This window comes from Mustelus asterias, chromosome 15 (assembly GCF_964213995.1).
Source record: "Mustelus asterias chromosome 15, sMusAst1.hap1.1, whole genome shotgun sequence".
In the NCBI taxonomy this organism is placed as follows: Eukaryota; Metazoa; Chordata; class Chondrichthyes; order Carcharhiniformes; family Triakidae; genus Mustelus; species Mustelus asterias.
In genome coordinates, this window is record NC_135815.1 from 74,778,236 (window position 1) to 74,804,470 (window position 26,235).

General features: G+C 45.5%; 1 protein-coding gene across 3 annotated transcripts in view; it reads right to left on the reverse strand.

Moving 5' to 3' along the window:
* The window catches only part of prkn (parkin RBR E3 ubiquitin protein ligase), a 1,119,547-nt gene that overhangs the window by 670,888 nt on the left and 422,424 nt on the right, over window positions 1-26,235 (reverse strand). The gene's annotated exons all lie outside the window — the stretch shown is intronic.

Sequence of the window (26,235 nt, forward strand, 5' to 3'; positions counted from 1 at the left end):
AATTCCACTCATGAAGGAAAGTAAAATTGAAAAAATGCTCACTTTGGCCTACTCCAGAGTATTTCTTTTCAGATGTTCTCAGAGGAACATTTGCAAGAAGCTGAGGGAAATAAGGAGGAAATTTTAACCAACCAGGGTGGTGCGTGTCGATGTATGCAGGAGGAAAAAAAGAAAAATGTCAGTGTATTGGGAAACGAGTAGGAATCTGCCAACTTCCACATTTCACTCTTGCATGTTTGTTGTGGGAAATCCCCTGGAACAGGTGTCTCTGCAAATTAAAATATTCAAAAAGACAATTTTACATCTGTATCATTGGATTCTGGGTTAAGTTGGTAGTGCATGGGTTTCCCAGGCTGTTTGAAACTCACCACTTGAACAAGGTAAGAGGACAATGGAGATCAATAAAGTTGAGAAAATGACAGGATGGAAAGCTTTTAAAAACTGAGATTTGACTGCTGCTCCTTTGCTTAGGTGAAAGGCTTTTGCTCACAGGACTTGTTCTGAAAGTGAACTTTCACAGCTTTAGAGGTGATTCCTCAGACTTTGGAGACCATTTTTTTGCTTTTGATCTACATATCCCACCCCTTACACATCTCATTAGAATCATGGGCTTCTAATGAGGAACAAGAAGAGCAACACCAACAACAGTAGCAGGCATAACAACTACCTTCTCCTCAGGGACCTGCCACTCCATTAGACAGAAGGAATGAACACAGAGTTCCAGCTCACAAAATGAAACATCCCCAAAACAGAGGCAGAAGATGGAGCTTCTTCTACATGACTTGTATCAGTGCTTCAGAAGATTCAGACTTTCATGGCAGATCATTGCTAAAATTTGCAGCCTCCTAGAAAAAAGAACTCCTTTCAAGTGGGCCAGGTGGAAAGCAGTACCACTGCTGTTCAAGATCACTGCAGCCCTGAATTTCTTAATCCCTGGCTCCCTCCAGGGATCTGCTGCTAACGTCTGCAGAATCTTACCATCTCCTGCACACAACCACATCTTACAGCCATTTCACTATTTCTGGGGCCAGTCAGAATGTGAGGACCCTCTGATTCACTGCCATGGCCTAATTTCCACAGGTGCAAGGATTTGTTGATTATGTAATCAAGCTACCCTCATAATATGCATCAATTGAAAGGGATTCCACTCCACTAGTGTTCAGCTGCTAACCACTGAAGATTATCATGCATGTCTGTGCATAACCAGGAAGCTGTCAAGATGCCTTCATTCTAGAACATAGAACAGTACAGCACAGAACAGGCCCTTTGGCCCACGATGTTGTGCCGAGCTTTATCTGAAACCAAGATCAAGCTATCCCACTCCCTATCTGTGCCAGTTAAGTCCATCACAGATCTTTGAACCTCCAAACAGAGTCAGCAGATGGCTCCTTGGAGAAACGGGTTGCCTTCTAAACAATTGGCTGATGATACGTATGAGCCGCCATACTCAGGAAAGGAACCACTGAAACCACATGAGCACAAGTGTGGTCATTGAGCTAAGCCACTGGGATGCTGAAGATGAAATAAAAAGATCTGGACAGATCATGGCTGCCTTTCAGGAGGTACCAGAAAGGGTATCAAGAATGATCGTAGACTACTGTGCTTTGTAAACTAGCATATCAATGAGGAAAGGAACTGGAGAAGGAGGAAGGTGTTGCATCTTTGGAGGAGGATCAACAGGAGGAGCAGGAGAAGGAATCTAATATGGTCAGTATACCCGCAGGCACAGAATTATCTGGCAGGTACACATAGAACAAATTCATACACGTAGGCTTTACTTAATTTGAGACTGTGTGGCGCACTGACTCTGAACGCTTGGAACGGCACGGTAGCACAGTGGTTAGCACTGCTGCTTCACAGCTCCAGGGACCTGGGTTCGATTCCCGGCTTGGGTCACTGTCTGTGTGGAGTTTGCACATTCTCTCGTGTCTGCGTGGGTTTCCTCCGGGTGCTCCGGTTTCCTCCCACAGTCCAAAGATGTGCGGGTTAGGTTGATCGGCCATGCTAAAAAATTGCCCTTCGTGTCCTGGGATGCGTAGGTTAGAGGGATTAGTGGGTACATATCTAGGGATATGGGAGTAGGGCCTGGGTGGGATTGTGGTCGGTGCAGACTCGATGGGCCGAATGGCCTCTTTCTGTGCTGTAGGGTTTCTAAGATTTCTAAGACACTCCTGGCAGCCAGGACAAAACAGTTCCATAATCAACAATCCATTTTTCTCACTACCCATTGTTAATCTTTGACTCTTGTCATACCTTTGTTCTCAAGGTTGAAGGATACTTGGCAGGTGGCAGCCAACAATGGGGATTACTGGAGAATAGAGATGTGAAATAAAGTGGGCATTCTTCAGGCCCGCCAGCCCTGATTGTGAATCACAATGGCACGGAGAATCGGGAGTCGGCGGGAAAGCGGGTTTTGCACCAGGCACCAAATCCTCCCAGGCCGCGTTGCTGGTCCCAATGCATATTCAAAAGCTCACATTTCAATATAATTCACAGGCTTGCAGCCTGAGTCAAATGGTCCTCGCTATTCACCTGCCTTCCCAGTGGGTCTGCACTGGATGGTCTTTGGTAAAGGTTCTGGCAATGCTGGATCCTGAGGATCAAGGAAGCACCACCAACTGCTCAGCAATGAGAGGCGTTCTCCCCCCTCATGCAGGCATGAGGTTTATCCAACCTGACCCCCACTCAGGACTCCTTCCCTCCAAGACTGCCCACTCAGACAGAGGATTAGACTCTGCATTGTGGTCAGGATCAATGGGTACTTGAGGTGCAGTCAACAATGAAGTGAAATCAAAATAAACACTGGTGGCTGGAGGATGGTAGAAATCTGACAGCTGAATCTTGTGTACATACATTGATACATTGAGGCTGAGTGCACAGCTGGGCAGACTGGAGCCTTCCTCCCTCCTCCCCCCCATCCCCCCCTTAACCCTCTCCACCCCCCCCCCCCCCCACCCCACACTCCCGTCAGCTGAAATTGACATTTCCTCTCTGTTCAAAGGACCCTGCTCTCACCTGCAGCTTCTGACAACTAGGAAGGAAAATCTTTACTGCAGAATGGAATGCTGCAATGATTTAAAATCAGGTGATCGGGGAGCATGAAGGTTTAAGTGACCTGGCCATTTCAGAATTTATACCGCTGACAGGCAGGAATGCAGATGTTGATCACAGGGCTTCCTGAAATCACCATGCCAGGGTTGATCTTCAGGTCTGCCAGGGCTAGAAGAAGCAATTCAGCCTCAACACCTCCATCTCAATGGAGATTGGTGAGATTGCCCCCCCAGCCTGAGCCCACCCAACCCCCAGGGCTCTTTAAGAACCTTTCCTCTGCCTGGCAGCAGCAGAGGGGCAAATGGCTATGGAACTACCTCCTTGAGTTCTTATGGGGCCCAATACACCAGACCAGGGTGTCAGTGTCAGCGTGCTGTGCACTGTTAGCACTGCCAAGGTGTTTGGGAAGCTGAGTAGGGGGTCTGAGGCAGAAGGGGGCCTGAATAGGGGAAGTGGGGGGGTAGTCAGGTCGTGTCACACTCATGCCTGTGTGGTGGAGGATACCCGTTATTTGTGGATGAGGGGTACAGTACCCCTTTTTGGTGAGGGTTTGGTGCTGCTCCCCTGATTAGTGTGAGGGGCACTATTTATGCTTATATTGGGAAGGGGGCTTGTTTCTGAGCACGGAGATCGGGTTGCCATTTAAAAATGGTGGCCAGGTCTCGGAACATCCGGGCTGGCTGGCGGGTTTTAATACGAATAAATTAGCAGCTATCAAGTGAGAGAATCCCAGCAAATAGATGCTGCTAATGCCAGTGGGAATACCTCGAGGTTTGCTGCTGGCGTGGGCACTTAGTTCCAATTCGAGTGAATTGCAGCCAAAATTTATGGTGCATATAAATTGACAATAAAAGCAATCATTTAACAAAATTTTAAACTCTCTATAATCAGGTGCAGTGCATCGTGAAATACTGACAGAACTTCAAATCTTTTCTGCTGTTGCTCCAAGATTGTCCACTTCACTGATAACCCCTGAGGCAGCCAGCTGAACAGAGGTTAGAGAGCCTTTTCACCACTGTCTTTATCTGCAACACCTGTTCCCACTTGTGATATATGACTCACCATATGACAATGCAACTATCTGTCTCAGAGGCCCATTGAGATGCATGTATCTGAGTTGATGGACAATGTGTGTGAATTGTGTGACAGTGCTTCCTCAGCGTGCACAATTTCCTTCTGACAAGTCTTTCTCTTCTCTGGCACCAGTTCCTGAGTGACGCCTGCAGGATCTGTGGGGGCTGAAAGACAGGAATTAGAACTGACAAGTGGAAGGGTTTAAAATCAACATTGTGCAGATCTCAGTAGGTCCTCGCATCAATTCAACATGAGTGCTGTGTGCAATGTGCATGTGTAGTATCTCATTCTGTCATTAGGTATCCTCTCCCTTATATTTCCAATTGCAATGGCCTGGCATTCCATCACTCTGCTGATTGTCAGAGCTTTGTCCTCTGCACTGATTAGCATGGTGATGAGTGGAGGGCCATCCCAGTTCTCTGTCTCTCCCTGTTCTTCTCCAGTCTCTTCTCCTGCAAGGACAGAAAGAAACATGTGAGTATGAAAAATGGAATGTGTTGAGAGGATGGAGTAACAACATTTGTGAAGGTGACTGTGAGAGACGGATGTAAAATGGCAATTAGTTGAAGGTGAGCATCAATGTTTGGATAGGAATGTGAGGAGGTGCCTGAAATAGAGAAATGGGTGAACCTGCAAATGTGTATTGATCTGAGAAATGCTGTGTAGGAGAAGCATGGGGAAGTCAGAGTGAAGGGGTTGGCACTGGAATGTGGCATGAATTTCAACATTCCTGCCCTGCATGGCATCACTGAGCCTCTTGGGGAATTTTATCCATGAAAGAGGGACCACACTGTTCACTTTCGTTGACTCTTTTGGCCTTGTCTGTTTGATACTTTCTTCCTTCTGGCTGATGCAAACCTTATTTTCATGTGGGCTCTTCTAGCTTACAGCATGATGTCCAGGAATGTACCAAAGAACTGGACGGAGGCGGTGGGAGTTCGGGCGGGGGGGGGGGGGGGGGGGGGGGGGGGAAATAAAATAACCTTTTCCTGTTAAGGTTCCTTCACTCGAGTTGCCATCTCTTATTTAGCCAGTTGTAGAATGTTTCCATTTGTCCCTCACCCTTAAATGAGGCTTCAACATTCAGATGTGGATTGTGATCACACAAACCTGCTCCGGTTAGTTGGAAAACCTGGAAGTGGTATGCTAATGCCTTGGCTCAATTAAAAAGCCTATGAAAATCCTGCTCCACAAACATTTGGATTCCTGAACCACTGCTGCCTTTTCCCATTGTAGGCAGATACAACTGTTAAAATTCAATCCAAAAGGTCTAACTACCCTTTCAGTCACTGAAAAGTAGATCATAAGGAGAAAGCTAAAGTAAGTTAGAGAAAATTAGACTCATTTTAAAAAATACATCTGAGTTGTAGAATGTAAGGAGGGGGCATATCTTTTAGATGTTGAACAGTGACACATTGCATCTTACTAAAAGCTGTTGGCTGTAGTAATGTTCTATTTTTACATCTGAACACCATAAAAGGCTCAATGAATACATTTAATCAAAGATGATAGCAAAATGGATGGCAGAAGGCATTTCTTGTGGCTCTTGTGAAGGCCATGAATACTCATTTTATAGCGCTCTGATTGAATTTCTAAAAAGGCAGCATGGCAGATTCAAGAATGTAAGAGCATGTACAAAAAGAAATCTAAGTCCTCATTTACATTTGATTGCTTTACTATTATGGGCTAGCACAGTTGAAGCAATTACTAGCAAGAATGGCACCAAGAACTGGAGATCAGTGATGTGGTCTCAAGATGGGATTTTCAATTTATAATCTCCTCCATTTAATTGGTAGCTAATCTGAAACAAGTTTTCAGCTGGACCCTGTAGAAGTGATGTTAATCTTCAATAATATTGTTATATAATATTATGTATTATATATAACAATATAATAATAATACTGCCTAATTTTATTTTCCATTGCCTTCCTGAATATGTTCAGCCAGAGCCAACAACTTCATTATTTCCCTAGAGGCTACAAAGCTGGAAGGCAAGGCTTTGTGAGGATTGCAGGTTTCTTCCAGAAGCTGGGCGCCATCAACTACACATCGTTCAAACCTTTGCTCCAACCCGAGACAGGAACAGGAAGAGTTTCCATTCACTAAATGTGCAGCTAATGTGCAACGAAGTTCAGCACCACACAAATATCTATGTCAGGTATCCTGACAGTTGCTGTGATGTGTTATCCTCAATTTCTTCTTTTTTTCAATCAGACCATTGGGTGAAAACTTGGTTTTTTGGGGACCAAAGCTATTCTCTGCAGATGTAGTTCATGACATTCATCAAGAACCAGCACACAGAATGTGAGATGAGCGCCGGGATTTTACGACCTCACTCGAGGGCGAGGCTCATAAAATCCCGTCCGAGGCCAATGGAGAATTCTATTCTGCGGGCCTCGCCCATCCCGATTCTGGGACGGGTGAGGCAGTAAAATTCCAGCATATTTATAAGCCATACCTTTAGTCTAAAAAGACCATCACCAATTCAAGACTTGATGTGAATGGAGGAGGCAGCAGAGGGAGAGTGTGACAGATGGTGAGGCTGGAGAAAGTGTCGAGCAGGGTATGTGGCCATTTTCCTCCCCTTTACTCTTGAGACTGAACTCTCTCCCTCACATTCCTTGCATGACAACCTATACTGAGCCTTGGCTTTTGCACAAGGATGAATGAAGCCTTCATAGAATCACAGAAATCTCCAGCACAGAAGGAGATTATTCAGCCCATCTTGTCAGTGATGGCCGAAAAGATATAGTAAGAGGTCTAACAACAACAAAGTCCAACAGGTTTATTTGGTAGCAAAAGCCACTAGCTTTCGGAACAGGCTGTCGAAAAGATCTAGCCAGTCTGATTCCTCTTTCCAGCTTCTTGTCCATAGCCCTGTAGGGTATAGCACTTTAAATGCATATCAAAGTGCCTTTTTAAATGCAATGAGGGCTTCTACCTCCACAATCCTTTCACAGTGAGTTTCAGGCACTCACCATCCTCTGGGTAAAAAAAAATCACCTCAACTCCCTAAATCATTCTATGCACCCAGTTACTCTTCTGTACCTCCCACATTTAGGTTGAAATTATTGATATATACCACAAAAAGCAAGGGATCTAGTAGTGAGCCCTGCATAATCCACTGGAAACAACCTACAAAAACCTCCATTAACCATTAACATCCTTGCTTTTTGCCACTGAGCCAATTTTAGACCCAGAGTAATAAGGTAACCTTGTAAGCGATCCAGATAAACTGAAAAAATGCAAAGAAACATTAATAGATTACATGTAAGGGCAAAGCTGTAGCAAAACGATTTTAGTGCAGACACGTGAGGTGAGAGTGACAGCCCTTGCCATCAAGGCCACATTCGACCGAGAGTGGCATCAAGGAGCCCGAGCAAAACTGGAACCAATGGGTATCAGGGAGCAAACAGTCCGCTGATTAGCTTCATTCCTGGTACATAGGAAGATGGTTGTGGTTGTGGAGGGTCAGTCTTCTCAGGCCCACGGCATCTCTGCAGGCATCCCTTAGGGTAGTATCCTAGGTCCAACAATCTTCGGTTGCTTCATCAATGACCTTCTCTCCGTCATAAGGTCAGAAGTGGGGATGTTCACCGATGATTTCACAATGTTCAGCACATTTGCAACTCCTCAGATACTGAAGCAGTACATGTTCAAATGTAACAAGATCTGGACAATATCCAGGCTTGGGCTGACAGGTGGCAGGTAACATTCATGCCACACAAATACCAGGCAAGGACCATCACCAAAAAGAGACACTCTCACCACCTTCCTTAACATTCAATGGTGTTACCATCACTGAATCCCCCACTGTCAACATCCTTGGGGTTACCATTGACCAAAAACTCAGCTGGACTCACCACATAAACACAGTGGCTACAAGCGCAGTTCAGAGGCTAGGAATACTGTGGTGAGTAACTCACCTCCTGGCTCCCCAAAACCTATCCACCATCTACAAAGCACAAGTCAGGAGTGTGATGGAATACTCCCCAGTTATCTGGATGGGTGCAACTCCAACAACACTCAAGAAACTTGACACCATGCAGAACAAAACAGCCCGCTCGATTGGCACCACATCTACAAACATTCAATCTCTCCACCATCGAAGCTTAATAGCAGCAGTGTGTATTATCTACAAGATGCACTGCAGTAATTCATCAAAGATCCTTAGACAGCACCTTCCAAACCCACGACCACTTCCATCTAGGACAAGAGCAGCAGGTACATTAGAACACCACTACCTGCAAATTCCCCTCCAAGCCACTCACCATCCTGACTTGGAAATATATCGCCATTCCTTCACAGTCGCTGGGTCAAAATCCTGGAATTCGCTCCCTAACGGCATTGTGGGTCAACCCTCGGCACATGGACTGCAGCGATTCAAGAAGGCAGCTCACCACCACATTCTCAAGGGCAACTCGGGATGGGTAATAAATGCTGGCCAGCCAGCGACGCCTGTGTCCCACAATTGAATTTTAAAAAGGGCGGGATTTTACGGCCTCACTCGGGCGAGACTGGAAATTCCCACCCGAGGTCAACAGAAATTTCCATTGTCGGACCCTCGCCCTCTCTGATTCCGTGGCGGGCGAGGTGGTAGAGTACCTACCCAAGTGTGAGGTCATGAACTTTAGTCCAAAAAATGTTACATCACAGTATTTTCTCAATGGTGAAATGCTCAAAACAGTGGATGTCCACATAGACTTAGGAGTCTGTGTACACAGATCATTAAAATGTCATGGACAAGTATAAAAATGATCAAAAAGGTGAGTGAAATACTGGCCTTTAAACTTAGAGGACGGGAATACAGACTTTTAGTCGAAGTAATGCTACAGCTAAACAAAATACAAAGCCCTGGTTCAATTACATTTGAAGTACCATGCTCAGACCTGGACACCACACCTGAGGTAGGATATATTGGCTTTGAGCACAGCATAGATTTACCAGAATGATACCTGGACTCTAATGGTTAAATTATGAGCACAGAGTACACAAATTCTGACTGTATTCACTAGAATTTTTTTTAAAAGGGTGATTTTAGTAAAGTTGTGTTAAGTGGCACTGATAGACTATATAGAGAGAAACTATTTCCACTGTTTTGGGAGTCTAAGACTTGGCTAGAAATAAGAGTTGGCCTTTGCAGGAGTGAAATTAGGAGCATTTTTACATATAAAGGCTGGTAAAAAATTTGGAACTAGTACGTATCAGTTGTCTGCCCCAATCTCTGAATGTTGAAGTGGTCAAGGCGGCACGGTAGCACAGTGGTTAGCACTGCTGCTTCACAGCTCCAGGGTCCCGGGTTCGATTCCCGGCTCGGATCACTGTCAGTTTGCACATTCTCCTCGTGTCTGCGTGGGTTTCCTCCGGGTGCTCTGGTTTCCTCCCACAGTCCAAAGATGTGCGGGTTAGGTTGATTGGCCAGGTTAAAAATTGCCCCTTAGAGTCCTGTGATGCGTAGGTTAGTGGGATTAGCGGGTAAATATGTGGGGGTAGGGCCTGGGTGGGATTGTGGTCGGTGCAGACTCGATGGGCCGAATGGCCTCCTTCTGCACTGTAGGGTTTCTATGATTTCTATGGTAGGAGGCATTTACTGAGGAAATTGAATGCTTGGAGATGTTTTGGGAATAGGTATTGAGGGGTGGGGGGGGGGTCCAATTTTGCGTGGGAAATCTAGCTTCAGCACATCTTTATGTGACTTTTTAACACAACCACCTCGCTACCATTTTAATTACAGGTTTTGGCCATCTAAACTTCAGCAGCAAGTCTGTGCAAGGATCCACAAATATGGGGTGGGAGTTACTGCGCAACCCGCTGTGTGTTTCATGGTGGCAGGAGGCAGCCTGCCATTGGCCAAAGGTGGGATCTTTGGTCCCACTATTGTCAATGGGGTTTCCCATTGAATGCACCCACCGCTGGCGTAAAACCCACAGCAGGGGTGCACCGGAAGATCCCGCCGACATGAACGACCGGGAAGTTCTGGCCATTTTCTCAAATCCAGTATTTGAAGGGCTAATTAAAAGATTGAATTTTAAAAGAGCTGCTGGAAGCAACAGAGGAAGAATTCCCAGCCTGTTTTTATCAGGATGTTCAAGGGCCATTTTAATCTTTTCTTCCTTGATGTACTGCTGGTGGCAGTGAGGAGCACTCAAAGATAGGTACTAAACCCATAACAAAGGGAGGGCAAAACATGCTGCTGACACCAAGAAGGCATAAGTGAAGGTGCCACAACAGAACTGTAGTGCCAAATTAATGGGTTCAGTGCAAGATGCCCTTTAATGTGCTAACCAGGTCAGGAAAAGTGAATAGAGCTGCATATTCACCCACATCCTGCATTACTCCAATCTCTTACTCAGTCTTCTGAAGCCTTCGCCATCATGTCACCCTCACACCCACTTACCTTGCACACCCACCCATAATTTTGTTACTGTGCACTTCCTTATATCCACCCCCCCCACCCCCCCAATCCATCTATCCACCCATCCCACCCATCCTACTCCTCTTGCAATTTGATGCCTCTACCTCATAGATATCAAATGCACTTCTACCATAAGGCCAACAGTGCCATTACACTCATTCAGAGGCCTTGTTGCGGAAAAGGGCACAGAACAACTGGGCAAGGACAAAACTGGAGGTGGTCCTCCACACAATTCACAACACACAATTGCATTGGAGGAGTCATTGTAAATCAGTGGAGTTTAGGTACCTCTGGACATCAGAGATAGGGAGACATTAAGCTACCAGCTGCCTGGTGACACAATTAAATATGAGAAATCCACATGCCATATGGCATTCAGTCACACTGAATTGTTATCAACAGTCAGTGAAATATCATCTTCATGATTATGACTTACAACACATTCTTACCTTCCCTGCACTAATTTATGTCTTTTATCTCTGACAGGGTCTCAAGCCAGCAGCAAACGTCAGTAGAGATCGCCACTGCCAATTTCTCAGAGGAGGTGAGTCCGTCTGAGGGTGCACCATCACAGGACTCATCATATCCTGCAATAGCTCAGATACTTTCACTTCAGTGGGACTAAGTAGACAAATAATTGGTGTTCACACTTCCCAAGTGAACAAGAGCAGGGACACAAATGGAAAGTCTGCATCAGAGGGTTTCAGATGTATGTCATCAGCTAGACTTGAAGTGGGTATCCTTTGTCTCCTTGCAGCCACCCCTTAAGTCAACCTGCAGGTCTGCAGACATCAGAGGTTTAGGCTGTCACAGAATGAATGCATCATGACAGCTCCATAGATGTCTTGCATATTCCTACAGAAATATCTTTTTGTAGAGGCGTGGCAGCTTTGGTTGAGTGGAAGTCCTTGCAGGTGACGAACACGCCTGGCTAATGTGAGAGTTCCCTGAATACCACAGGTGTACAGTCGATGGGACCTTGCACTTGTGGCAAGCCAGCTGGAGAGGAGCCAACCAGAGGCACAAACCCTAGCATTTGCTGAGACGCACAAACTCTAGTTCTTGCTGACATGCACAAACACTAGCATTAGCTCAGAGGGGCAAGCCCTAGCACTTGCTCACTCTAAATGGAGGCATCACAGACAAATTTGGTATAATTGCCATCCCTGGCAAACAAGCCATCAGCAAGTAAACCAAGTCACCTGTTGCTGAATGGAAGATCCCAAGAATGTACCTGGCAGAGCCCTGGGAGAATCCAGAGGTAAAACAGTTTGAGGCTGGTGATGAAATTGACAGCCACTAGCAAAGCATGGTCTTCGGGTCCAGGAGGGAGTAAGGCTACCGGGAGACTGCAGATGTCTGCCACCACCTGACAAGACAACTTTAGCCTCCTGAAGCATTGCTGCCCAGGCATTTCAATGAAACTCAGCCTTTAAACTCTGTTTGATAGGTAGTGACTCCTGCAAACTGCACCACTCAGCTGCTCCTGTTTCTGCTTCACTCAGTGTGGCTTCCCTCTTTGCTGCCTAGCTACAAGTCTCTGAACAGTATGATGGTGCTGTTTCTGATGATGCTCTCCTGCATCATTTTCATAGTCAGTGGTGTGATGCACTATGTTGGAAGTGGGTATCCTTTGTCTCCTACAAGCCAGCCCTTAAGTCTGCATCCTCGAAAAATAAGGTTTGGGATATTGAACTGCTGTAGTATGAATGCATCATGACAGCGTTCAGGGAAATTAGAGTACGCCTACATGAACCTTTTTATGTGGTTGCACACCAGCTGTATATTGATGGACAAATATTCCTTGTGGTTTATAAAACCCATGGTTGCTATACAGGTGCTCAAAGGTCATCATCAAGTTGAAACATGGGCCAGAAATTTATGCAAGCGAGGACGGAGAATTTGGTGCTCAACTAAATTTCTGTTCATTGCAACGGTACCAGAGAATCCCACTGGTGTGAATGGCCACACTCTCCACAAATGCTGCCTGACCTGCTGAGTGTTTCCAGCACTCCTATTTTTACTCCAGCAGGAAATGGGCTTCCATCTGGACATGTGGAAACGTTGCTTTTATGAGATGTCAAGGAAGCCAAGCTTCTGTCTATTAGCCTTGCAATGTGAGTAGAGCCTCCTGTGACCTGTGCACTTCCCTGTGGTGCAACTCCCTCATCCTCTCATGTTGCCTTGAGCAGTGTCAATCTTCCCCATCTGATGTGCCACCTGTTCACTAAGCTGAATCTTCAGATAATGAGAAAAGGTTGAGCAGGTTGGGCTGATACTCATTGGAGTTTAGAAAAATAAGAGGTAATCTTATTGAAACATATAAGTTTCTGAGGGGGCTTGATGGGATAGATGCTGAGAGGATGTATTCTCCTTGTGGGAGAATGTAGAACTAGGTGGCACAGTTTCAAAATAAGGAATCTTCCATTTAAGATGGAAGTGAGAACTTCTTCTCTCAGAGGGCCATTAATCTTTGGCATTCTCTTCCCCTGGAAGCTGTGGAGGCAGGGACTTTGAATATATTCAAGATTGAGTTAGGCAGATTTTTTGATTGGCATGGGAGTCAAGTGTTATGGGGCAGGGAGGAAAGTGGAATTAAGACCACAATCAGATCAGCCATGGTCTTATTGACTGGCAGAGTAGGCCCAATGGGCCAAATGGTCTCCTCCTGCTCCTATTTCTTGTGTTTTTATCAAATATAAACATAAACTGATCTTGATGACTTGAAATTCTGAGAAAATTGGAAAAAGCTGGAACAAATAAACACTCTCTTGATGCAATTTCTTATGTTGGAATCAGTACAATCCTCCTGTTTGCAGCTAGATTTGTTTATTGCTTTTTTTTTAGTTGGCTGCAAGACTGAGTATTGTGAATCACACATCAGCTCTGTGTAGAGGATCAATATATGTAAACTAAGGCTGGGATTAGCCTGAAATTGGTAAAGTCTGTTAATGGGCGTATAAAGTACCGTCACACACGTCGACTGCAATGTCAGGTTCTTGTGCAGTATCGTTTGCTCCCAGCTTAAGTACTTAGTAATCCACACAGGTAACATTGCATTGCTGGTGGCCTCTGATTCGCCTGCCCTGCCATGACCCCAAGGTTCCTTAATATTGGGCACCATATTTCAAGGGCGGCCATGCACATTGTTCGCACTATTTAAGCTTAGGAAAGCTGGAGAATACAAATGGCATCCAAAGAGAGGAAGCATGCAGCATCCAAATTTAGTGATGCCTCATTGGAGCACATGCTAGACACAGTGGAGACCCACCACAAAGTACTCTATACCCGCCCTGGATTCAGAACTGCAAGCAAGTTGACCAATCCAGCTTGATAGGCAGTGGCAGTGGTGGTCAACACCAATGCACTGCAAAAGAGGTCAGCCACCCAGTGCAGGAATGATCTCCATGGTAAATCACCCATCTCATCATTCTCAACTCACACACTCAAGCACATTACACATTCATAAAAATTTCAAGGGATATCTCCACTCACTCTCACATACCCTCACATCTCCATCTGGCCTCATTTCCTCTGGAGCTTGCACCCATATCCTATCCAGGGCTCCACTGGCCAACTGCACATACCAGGCATGCTTGTCACCTACACTCACGTGTTTTCCTCACACTCACCCCACAGCTATCTCGACTACAGCTCTTCACATCCCACATCCTGTAAGAACTCTATCCATTCTCTCAGTTCCTTCGCGTCCGTTGCATCTGTTACAATGGTGCCACTTTGGATGGTCCAAGAATGGAATACTGACTCAAAAGACTGTAACGTTTACATTTTTTCAAATATTTTGATGATCAGAACCACAGGAATCCCACTAAGATTTTATCATCAACAATAAACATTTATTAAACATGAAAAGTTTGACTGTAATACAATCCACTTCCCTCCCACTGTATACAGATTTTACAGATAACACAGGTTACAAGGTATATCCTATGCTATGATGTCACATGCCTGATTCCATGCATGTCAATTGAGCTGATGCTAAACTGTCTCAGCTGTGGCAGTACCCTCATTTTTGTACTTACTTTCCAGATGGGTAGCCATTTATTATCCTGCCCTGATTGGGAGTGGAAAGTCCTGGCCTAAGTGTCACCTATTTCAGTTTATATACAATAGTGATGTGTTTACATATTAATAAAATTCTTCACTTAATTAGGTGATGATTAAATACAGTCTAAAATTAATTCTGGATGACTGTTTACTTTTATCACTTTTTTAACATCATACATATTATTAATAGTTACATCACGTTTTTTGCACTTACAATCAACTATCAACTTTGGACAAAAAATATGCTAATAGAAACAAAAACATTTATTTCAGTCTTCTACGCTTAGTATGATGGCAGCTCCATACTGCTTATTATGGAAGCAAAAGGCCCACTTTGTCTTTTAAATAAATGTTCAGTGTAATTCAGATTCATATTTGGTTTTTCAGTGCATGAATATGTCTTTCACAGTGGCACCGCTCTTCCCTCCCAAGCCCACTCCACGATGAGCACATAAATTGAGGCTGACATTTCGTCCTGAGGGAATGTTACATTTTCAGAGATCCTGTCTTTTGAATGAGATGAAAAATCAAGCTTCAATCTGCCTGTTCAAGTGGACATAAAGGATCCACTAGCACTATTTACAAACTCGATGAGGTGGCCTGGTCAACATTTATCCTTTGCCAGCACTACCGAAGCAGAATGCCTGGTTATTTATCTCACTGTTGTTTGTGGAACATAACTGCTGTGTTTCCCTAGATTAAAACAGAGACTACACTTTAAAAGTAATTCATTAGTTTTGAAGTACTTTGGAACGTTCTGAAAATGTAAAAGGTGTTGTATAAATCTTTTCTTAAGGATGTTATGAGGAAGAAATAAGTTCTCCATAAAATGTTATACATCTAGAACCACAGCATCACAGAATGTTTCCAATGCTGACGGAGGCCACTTTGCCCATCATGTCCACGCCAGCTCTCTGGAGGAGCAATTTATCTAATGCACTTCTTGGCCTTCTCTCAGTAGCCCTGCACATTCTCACTTTTCAGATCATAATCCAACTCCTTGTTCAATGCTTTAGTTGAACTTACCTTCATCACACTTTCAGGCAGTGCATTCCATATTTTTTTGATACAGCAAGTGGTTGGTATCTGATGAAAGCATGTTCAATTAAAGCATTAAACAAGGAATTGGATTATGATCTGAAAAGGGAGAATGTGCAGGGCGATTGGGAGAAGGCCAGGAAGTGCATTAGATAAATTGCTCCTCCAGAGAAAATCACCTCCCACAATGATCACGCCACACACCTCTCGTAATACTTATTGCACCATATCCCCATCACTCATCCAGCAGCACCACCTGACACTCAACTGCACACGGACCACTATATACTTCAGCAAACATTCAGTTTTTCAGCTAATGCAGGCACATCACTCAAGAACACTGATGTATAGTCACTGACATTCCTCCCTTTCTCTTGTAGGAAGTGACACCCAACTGGAGGGAGAGGCAGATGACAGGCGAGAACCACCATGAACCTACCCCTGCAGTGCACTTGAAGGATCATGGATACCAATGCCAAAGAGCTAGTGGCACCCAGCGGTGTCAAGGTTCTTATGGACGATGGAATGTTGCTGCTTCATGCATCTTCTCCACAAACTCCGCACTTTCACTTTGAAAGATGCCATGGAATGGAAATTGCTGACGGTGTGACTGTGGACCTTCTCCTTTCTTCCCAACTTACCCTTCTCTCATCCCTACCTTCTTGTATACTTTTGTGTTTTCGTATAATCAAGAAATGCTCGCTGTCGAGGATTCACAGCATCACACAAAAGGGCAAGAAAAGGAACAGATTTCTGAGGAAGAAGCAGTCACTCAATCCAACACTTGCTTCCACCAGTTCAGATACTGTCACTGTGCAAATATGATAAACTAGTTTATAGTGGTCTGCATGTGGTCTGCTACTGGACATGAATGGGGGCAGCTAGGCTAGTGTGAATTCCCTGGAGGGCAAGGTCACACAACAGATTTGATGCAGAGGACTCATAGCACCAGATTATAGGAAATTGCTGTTGAATGTGCACACCGAGATGTCTGGTGCTTTGACACAATGCCAGATAACCTCCAGTTATTGGACAGGAACATGGAGTTGTTGGGCTTCTGCTGGCACTGGGCAAGATGCAGAGCTTTGAGCCCATCCTTTCCACCATGCCAGCCAACCATGATAAACATCTGCTAGCTCCTGTTTCAGCTTCAATTGGACAGATGCTTCTGATGTATCAATGCGGCAGTGGAGGGAGGTCATAAGATTCCTGGCTCCTGGCATGCAAATTCAGACAGCTAGCATCCAGGCATAGGCAGCTGCCATTGTGGATCGGGTCATGATCTCAATGCTCTACAGGGAATTCAGGCTTTCATAGCAGTCCAGCAATCTGTGCTCAAGCACCCCGTGGGAGTGACAATGACAAACCGGAGCACTATCCTCCTGTCCTCTTTCAGGATAACTGTCATTCTTGTTGGTGTTCTTTTTCATTTGGGGGTCATTCAGTAAATTTTGTTATTTTGGTTTATGAATTTCCCACGGGGATTGTAACATAATTAATAGCATAAGTACTCTTTTAACAATCTGATCATTTTTAATGACTGCTAATTAATCTCTCTGACACAGAAAATGAACAACTAAAAGTGCAGAGTTCCATTTCATCTGGAAATAAATTGGTGTTGGATAGTTTGAATGTGTCAAATTTTAAATTTATTTTTTCTCACTTTTTCTTTCTCAATTTTTTTCTCTCTTCCTTAATCCAAACTTTCTATTATTTGCATTTTTTCCGATATCTGATTTGGTATTGAATAACCCACTCCAGTGCACCTTCCTTCTTCTCTGTGTTCGGTTTATCTCTCACTCCTTAATTTCATTGGTGAAGGAGGTACACTGTTGATCCCAGCATTCACCATGATCCCAGATGTCCCCCTGTCCTTCTTGTGCCATTATCACTTACATTTGCAGCAATTTTGGAGGCAAATAATTTTTGAGCTGAAGGATGCAGGAAAACTGGGCATGCCATAAGCTTCCAATTTCCACCCCTCAATCACCTTCACATGGTCCATCTCTGAAGGGCAGCACAGTGGTTAGCACTGCTGCCTCACAGTGCCAGGGACCCGGGTTCAATTCTGGCCTTGGTCACTGTCAGTGTGGAGTTTGCGCTTTCTCCCCGTGTCTGTGTGGGTTTCCTCCGGGTGCCCTGGTTTCCTCCCACAGTCCAAAGATGTGTGGGTTAGGTAGATTGCCCCTTAATGTCAGGGAGATTAGCAGGGTAAATGTGTGGGGCTATGGGAATAGGGCCTTGTGGTTGGTGCAGACTTGATGGGCCAAATGGCCTCCTTCTTACTGTAGGGATTCTATGATTCTATGACACTTCTCTTCCCTTCTTTGACCTCTCTGTCTCCTTTTCTGGCGATAGATTGTCCACTAGTCTTCATCACAAACCTACTGACTCCCACAGCTACCTTGACTACAGCTCTTCACACTCCACGTCCTGTAAGAACTCCATCCATTCTCTCAGTTCCTTTGCCTCCGTTGTATCTGTTACAATGATGCCACTTTACAAAATGGTGCTGCTGACATGGCTTCCTTCGTCCTTAATCGTAATAGGGTTCTAAACCATGTCTGACCCATCTCCCGTGTCACTGCTCTCACCCCTTCCCCTCCCTTCCAAAACTAGGATAGGATCACCTTGTCCCCACTTTTTACCTACCAGCCTCCGCATCCAAAGGATTATCCTCTGCCATTTCCGCCAACTCCAGCATGATGCCACCACCAAACACATTTTCTCCTCACTCCCCTTGTCAGCATTCCACAGGGACCACTCCCTCCAGGATACCCTGGTCCACTCCTCTATCACACCCAACACCTCATGCCTTGCCCATGGCGCTTTCCCATGCAATCACAGAAGGTGCAATACTTGCCCCTTTACTTCCTCCCTGCTCACCATCCAAGGGCTTAAACATTCTTTTTAGGTGAACCAGCGCTTCACGTGTACCTCCTTTACTCTGGTCTATGGCATTCGCTGCTCCCAAAGAGATCTACTTTACAAAGGGGAAACTAAACGCAGACTGGGTGACTACTTTGCAGAATACCTTTGATCCGTCTGCAAGCAGGACTCAGACCTTTCTGTTGCTTGCCATTTCAACACACCATCCTCCTCTCATGTCCACATGTCTATCCTTGGCTTGTTGCAATGTTCCAGCGAAACACTACACAAACTGGAGGAACAGCACCTGACCTTCTGATTAGGCACTTTACAGACTTCCGGACTTAACATTGAGTTCAACAATCTCAGAACATAACTCCTTCCTACAGCTTGACCCCTTTACATTTATTTTAGTTCATCTATTTTTTGATTTTTTATTATTTTAAAAATTGTTTCATTTTTCCACTTAAAAAAAAATCTCACTTTCCATCTTTTTCCCCCCACCAGTGTCTCCGCTCCCCACACCCCACTCGTTCCATCTGTTACATGTTTCATGTTGTCCTTTGACACTCTGTTTATCTTTGTTTTGCCATTTACACATTCTGATCTATTTATGGCTGCTATCGGCACCCTTCTTAGCCCTGATCACTGCCATTTACATTCCCTTTGTCTTTTTGTTTATTCTATCTTTGTCAATTCCCCCCCTCACCCTAACAGTATAAATCTCATCTTTTCAGCTCTGACAAAGGGTCTCGAAGGCTCGAAACCTCAGCTCTATTCTTTCTCCACAGATGCTGTCAGACCTGCTGAAATTTTCTTGCATTTCTGTTTTTGTTTCAGATTCCAACATCTGCAGTAATTTGCTTTTATGCCATAAGATGTCCTGTTTCAGCAAATTCAGTGTCATTATATCATAAGAAAAGTTCTGGCAAGAAAAGGGCTATTGAAGCTGATTGAAGCTCATCCCGCGAATGCTCTAGCTTAGGATATCCAATCATTTTGGGACAGTGGATCAAATTCAAGTGTCACAACTACTGAATGGCAAACATAAGCCCAAATATGAATTTGTTGTCAGCATTCAAAGTGCTGTCTTTTAGGTGAAATGTTACACCAAAGTCCTATTTGCTTTTTCAAATAGTTGGAAAAAATATTGCAGCACTCACTTTGAAAAAAGTCTGCGTGTTTTTCTCGTGTCCTGGTCAATATTTATCACTCAATCAACACCTAAAAACATATTTAATTTCACTGTCTTATTGCTGTGCACAAATTGTCTTTCATATTTTCTACATTACAATAGTGACTTTGCACTTCAAAAGTTCTTCAATGGCTGTAAAACACTTAAAGTTTACTTATTAGTCGCAAGTAGGCTTACATTAACACTGCAATGAAGTTACTGTGAAAATCCCCTAGTCACCACATTCTGGTGCCTGTTTGGCTACACTGAGGGAGAATTTAGCATGGCCAATGCACCTAACCAGCAAGTCTTTCAGAGTGTGGGAGGAAACGGGAGTAGCCAGAGGAAATCCACGCAGACACAGGGAGAACGTGCAGACTCTGCACAGTCATTCAAGCCGGAAATTGAACCCCGGTCCCTGGTGCTGTGAGGCAGCAGTGCTAACCACTGTGCCACCGTGCCATCCTTTGGCACTTTGGGCCTCCTGAGGTCATGAAAGGGTCTGTCTAAATACAAGTTCTTTCTTTAAGGCACAGCACAAATTGAGTCACCTATATTCCACTTTATTTGTTCTACAGGTATAGCTTAAGGCACCAAAGTAAATATTTGATGGGGTGTAGGATGGAGAGACCCTGTGTGAAATCTGTACTGGAGAATTGATTTTGCAAATGTTGTAAAACAAACCCATCAGAATGTTGAAATTTTGTAACATGCAGCTTATTCTATACTCTTGAAATTAAGGTTTTGGATATTACCATATAGATGTTTAACATTTGGATGAAAGTTCTTCACTTAACATTTGGATGAAAATGGCGTAACACCTCCTTTAAAATATTGGAGAAAGACATTTCATATCAATGTCCATTGGTACAATATTATCATTAACACCAAATTTATATACTGAAAATGTATATATGTTGAGATTTATATAATCAAGTTACTTTTTGTGGTATGTTTTTCATTTAAGACTCATTGGGGTGTATTTTACCATCCCACCCGCCATGGGAATCGGAGGGGGGGGGCGGTGGGGGAAATCATGGAAAGGTCCGTTGACCTCAGGCGGGATTTTCCAATTTAAGAGCGAGCAAGGCCAGAAAATTCCGCCCATTAAGTCAACAATTTGACCACGTCAATACAGAAAAGTAATGGGTAATGAAATTAGAGGAAGGCAACGGAATAAGGAAGTAGAATTGGGGGAAAAGCAGATAAATGATGGATGAAGGAGCTGCAGTAAAGGGATAGAAAAGGAAGGTAAAAATAAGGAGCAAGGAATGAGAGAGAAAATGGGAAAAGGAGGAGGAAAGAGGGGAGGATAGTGGAAAAGGGAAAAGGAAATTATGAAGAAGGAGAATGAGGATGGAAGAAAAGTGAGACAGGGATGGATGGTGCTTGATTTCTTTCTACTTCCAGTGGGTATTTCTTCAGCCTCCAATTTAAAATTGCAGTCAGCTGAATGGGGATGGGAATGGAGGTTCCTGCTCTATTTTTACTGAGCACTCCATAACAACACCCACCCCGACTGCCCACCACATCCACCGCCCTCCCCCCCACCGCCCCCCATCTACATTTTCATGGATAAGGACTTAAAATCACCATTTTCTCCATACTTCCCCTAATGGTTTGACCAATGTAGAAAACTCACCTTGTAACGAAAGGTGGTGAGAACCTCCTCATGAAAAAGCAACATAAACACTTATTTTTCCTCTTATAAACCCACCAATGCTGGAATTCCAGCTCCATGATAGAAATTATGGGGGTGATTCTCCCATCCCACGGCACTGCTTTTTTAGCGTGCAAACCAGGAGACTCGAGCAGTGGCCGATTCGTGCGAATCACGCTGGGCGTTCAGACATCCCAGCGGCAGATTTCCAGCACCGTCAGCTCTGCGCCAATTTGCCTAATACGTGCAGCAGCTCATTGTAATATAATTTAAATAGCATTAGCGGACCTGGGATTGAAATCTCCAGGCCTGCCTGAGTTTCCCCCACCGCCAGGAGTATTTCATTCCAGCGGGAACTGGCGGCCCGACCCCGCTGGAGTGAATGGAGGTGGGGCAAGCGAAGCCCCCCAGAGGGTCGGGCGCCAGGCTGGGCCTCTGGGGGGTCGATCTATAGAGGTGGGGAGTCCCGCTGCCTCTCTGCAGTCGAGATCTGTGGCGGAGGAAGGGGGGTCTAGTGATTGGGGTGGGAGGGGGTGGGGCAGCCTGCTGGGGGGGGGTCAGCATTACAGCGGTGGGAGGGGATTTTGGACTGCTGGTGGAGAGGAAGATTGGGACTGCTGGATTGGGGGGGGAGGTGGGGGTGGAGATCAAAGCAGGCCGGGATGTTGGGGGGGGGCGGTCTCAAGGCCTAGCACGGACATGTCCGGGAGACCAGCGATCAGGCCGTTGGGGGCTCAGAGGGCCAGCGATGCGGGGTCGCGGGGCTCGTCAGCGATCGGGAGGCATGCAGATAGGGGTCACTGAGCATGCGCCGATCTCGGCGCTGACAGATCGGTGCATGCGCAGTGGCCCACTCAGCGCTATGCTGCTGGCCTCTCCAGTGGGAATAGGCCCCGCCCACTGGTTTCTGGAGTGAATCACACTAGTGCACTCTGCGCTCCCGCTCATAAAAACAGCATGATTTACTCCAATTTTTACGCGAATTTGACATTAAGAATTTTTTGGGAGAATCCCATCCCATGTTTATCATTTGTACTTTTACAAGTGTTTGCTTTCCAATGTCACTGTTGGCATAGGCAAATTATATGTTACGCCTTTCAATGAAAAACCGACAAAGCCCCAGCAGAAGAGGGAAGCTGCAAAGCTGGAATTGATTGAAATTTCATGCCTGTATCAAATTATTACAAAGTCCACTTAAGATAAAAAATTCAAGATCCAATTTTAAATTATCTTTTGATGTTCAAAACCACTCCCATTGCTTGAATAATAATTTATTACAAATCTCATTTAAAGGGGATGGAAATCCCAATGGTGACTCAGACTTTGCATCACACACTTGCATTATCTTCATTAAATTACTATATTGTTGGAAATTGAACCCAGAAGCTGAGGGAATTTCCCTCCTTCTGGACGATTGCTCTGATTGTAAAGAGGGGAATGTAGCTCCATGAGTTGAAATTAAACTGGCAAAAATAATTACCTTTTGAACACAAAAATACAATGAAGCTGTTTCTTCTAAATGATACTATAAACAATTGTTTAACCCAAATGATACAATAGCACAGCCATCTTGGTAGTGTTACAGAGTCCAGTAGCGGGAAGAGAGTGAACTTACAATGTATAATTGAAATCACTTGAGTTTTCCACAATGCAGGCGATTTCTATCCATTGATTTCAATGGATGAAAATTTTCAGGCAGTGCAATTGTAGATTTACAATAAATTTGCATTAGTAGACACTTTCTAAAGACTAGCATGATTACTCAGAGCTAAGAAAAATGTTGAATTTAAACAGTAGAGATTAAATTCTGTGGTCATCAAAGTGAGGGGTGTTAGCACTGGAGAATGAAACATATTCTTCTCCTGCGGCACCTCTTGTCAGCATGAAGTCAGTCATTCTCAGATGTAAAACTGGTTAGGCATAAACTAAAACTTCTAATCTCTCCCAATCTTGTGGGTTCACATGCTGCATCCCGCTTAAGTTCACAGGGACCAATGTGGAAATGTACCTATAGTGTCCAAGTGGAGGGTTTGAGGGATTGCATTGAGGCACCTACTGAGCGTGTAGCCATTGGGTGGTAGTCATTGATGAATTGAGGGAGGAGGGTCGGGACTCTCTTATGAACTGTGGCTCACTGTGGTTTTCTCTTCTTCATAGTGCATGGTCTGGAGGATTATAGAGCCTGTCGAGTTGGTTATCTTACTTATTAGAGCAGTGGCAGCGACAACGACGTGCTGTGGCACCTGGCCAGGACCAGCGCCAATGGAGGAGAGAGATGTTGGGCTTGTCGCTGTTCGGGAAGCTACACCACAGATGTGTAGGTATTAGCTGAGGATATTCTGCTGTCGGTTATTGTAACTGCAGATGTCAGAGATGCAGTGCCGCAGAAGGCTGTGCCAGGGGATGGTGGACCACCTCTGCCAGACCCTGTAAGAACTGGCACCACATGGGATGGGAGGACACCCACTGCCCGTGGCCCATAAACTCACAGTCACTCTGAATTTCAATGTGCGTGGCTCATTTCAGGGCAGCACAGGCAACCTGTGTGGCATCTCCCAGTCGGCCACTCACAAATGCATTTGGGAGGTTACAGATGTCCTTTGTGCAAGAACTCACATGTATATCAATTTAGACTGGGACCAGGCGAGCCAAGATGTTAGGGCCATGGGCTTCACCACCTTTGCAGGTTTGCATGAGTTGTAAGGTTTGATTGAATGTACCCACATGGTCCTGCACATATGACGCCATTCATGAACCGCAAGGGATACTCATCCCTCAATGTACAGCTCATCTGTGACCACACAAAGCCCTTCATGCAGATGTGTGTCCATTTCCTGGAAATATCCATGACAGCCACATTTTGGGGTGCTCTCTGATTCCAGCTGTCTTTGAGGGAGAATGGCAGCTGGAGGGATGGCTCCTTGGGGACAAGCAGGACCCACTCAGGAGGTGGCTGATGACGCTAGTGGGGAGGCCACAAGCACCAGCGGAGACTTGTTACAATGAGGCTCACGTTGCAACGCATGGGCTGGTCAAGCAGGCAATTAACCTGCTGAATATGAGGTTTGGATACCTGTACTAGTCGGGAGGTATGGGGGGGGGTGGTTGCTCTACAATATAGACATCAATGTAGTCTGCTATGCTCTCCACAACTTGACGCTGCAGAAGGGAGACCACCTGGACTCAGAGTAGAAGGAGAAGCGCCACATCTCCTCGGATGAAGAGAATGTTGAGGAGGGTGGTGAGGATTACCATGGAGAGGAGGAGGTGGAAAAAGCCCGGCCAGTGGTCAGGACTCGACTGGTCTGATGTGCCAGAGTGGCATCATCGTGTCTTGCTTTACTTCAGGAGCAACTAGCTCTCCCACCATGGGGACTAACATCTAACTAGTATGTCATTTCATCAATATGCTCCCATGCTGTTGCCAGGTGACATGGGCAGGGTGCTGAAGCTATTGGCTGGACTCTGCAGGAGATTGATGATGACTTGCATTTGGACAAAGTGGTGCTCCTCTTATCATCCTGCCTGACAGAGAACGTAATGCATCCTGCCATCGAATTGGCTTATCATAGGGCTGAGAAATACAGGATGTGCAACGTCAGCTACGACAGGCCACACCCATGTTAGGGATCCTGGTGTTCACATCCATCTTATAGCCAAGCTGGGCAGCCTGGCAGCACTTCACAGACCTTAGTCTCGTGATCACTAGAGAACACTGCTAGACATGAGAGGGGTGCACTTTAATGAACAGGGGCAAGGGTTTTCACCCTTCCATGGATGGGGGTTGGGGGATGGGTTCCGGGGTGGAGGGGGCATGCCAGCATCAGCACCCCCTTACTTATTCACCATTGTGGGAGGGACATAGCACTGCTATTCTCACACTGCACAGGGATGAGGCGCGGGTAAGTGCAATGGTTCCCCCAAGCTTGGTGGCATGAACAGACAGGGTGGAGGCTCTGTGAGTGAACGAAGTGAAATTTAATGCCAAATTTTCAAAACCAAATAGTGCCCTATCAACACACTAGTGCCTATATTCACCTGTGCCCACTAAATGCCTATGGTTTCTTAATCTTCCTCACACACATGCTACATCCAGGTGTGTTCCCAGGATCCACAGCTGAGGTTCAGGCGGCCCGGTGACTTCCATGCCCTTTTGCCTGTGATGACCTTGGTGGGCATCCTTTGGGGAGCCAGGATCCAGGCCTGCTTTTGAGCAGCACAGATGTTTGACTGCTGCCCTTTTTGGTGTCCAGGGCTAGAGGTGTGTCGCTCACAGGGAGGGGAGTGTCAGGTGAGCTGGAGATATCCATGGTCCCCCAGCTGAAGGGCCCCGGGCTGTACTCCTGCCAATCCTCTTCCCTTTTGGTCCCCATGCAGCCCCTGTGCTTCTCCATGGGATGGAGGAGCAACTGGAGTGGGATCCAGAAGTGCCGTTGTCCTCTGGTGCTGACACTCATGGATTCCCACCAGTGCCTGCACCATGCAGACGAAACCCAGCATCATGGATTTCACATGGAGTGCTTATCCTGCACCAATATCTCCACTGATGCAGAGATGCCGCTGTTGGAACTGGGGTGGACAAGGTGAAAGGTCACACAACACCAGGTTATAGTCCAACAGATTTATTTGAAATCACAAGCTTTTGGAGTTCCTCTCCTTCGTTAGGTGAAGTGGAGCGAGGTGCACAAACATAGAATACATAGGCGGAGTGATGATAGCCCGACACTAACAGGTAATGTCTCCACTGCGGATGGCACCTTCACAGTGCAATGACGGCACCATCTCCTCAGAGGGCAATGGGACTCCACCAATCGACCTTGCACTCTGAGGAGGGCTGCTGCCATTCCTTCCTGATACTTGCGACTCTGCCTTTGCAATTCCAGCAGC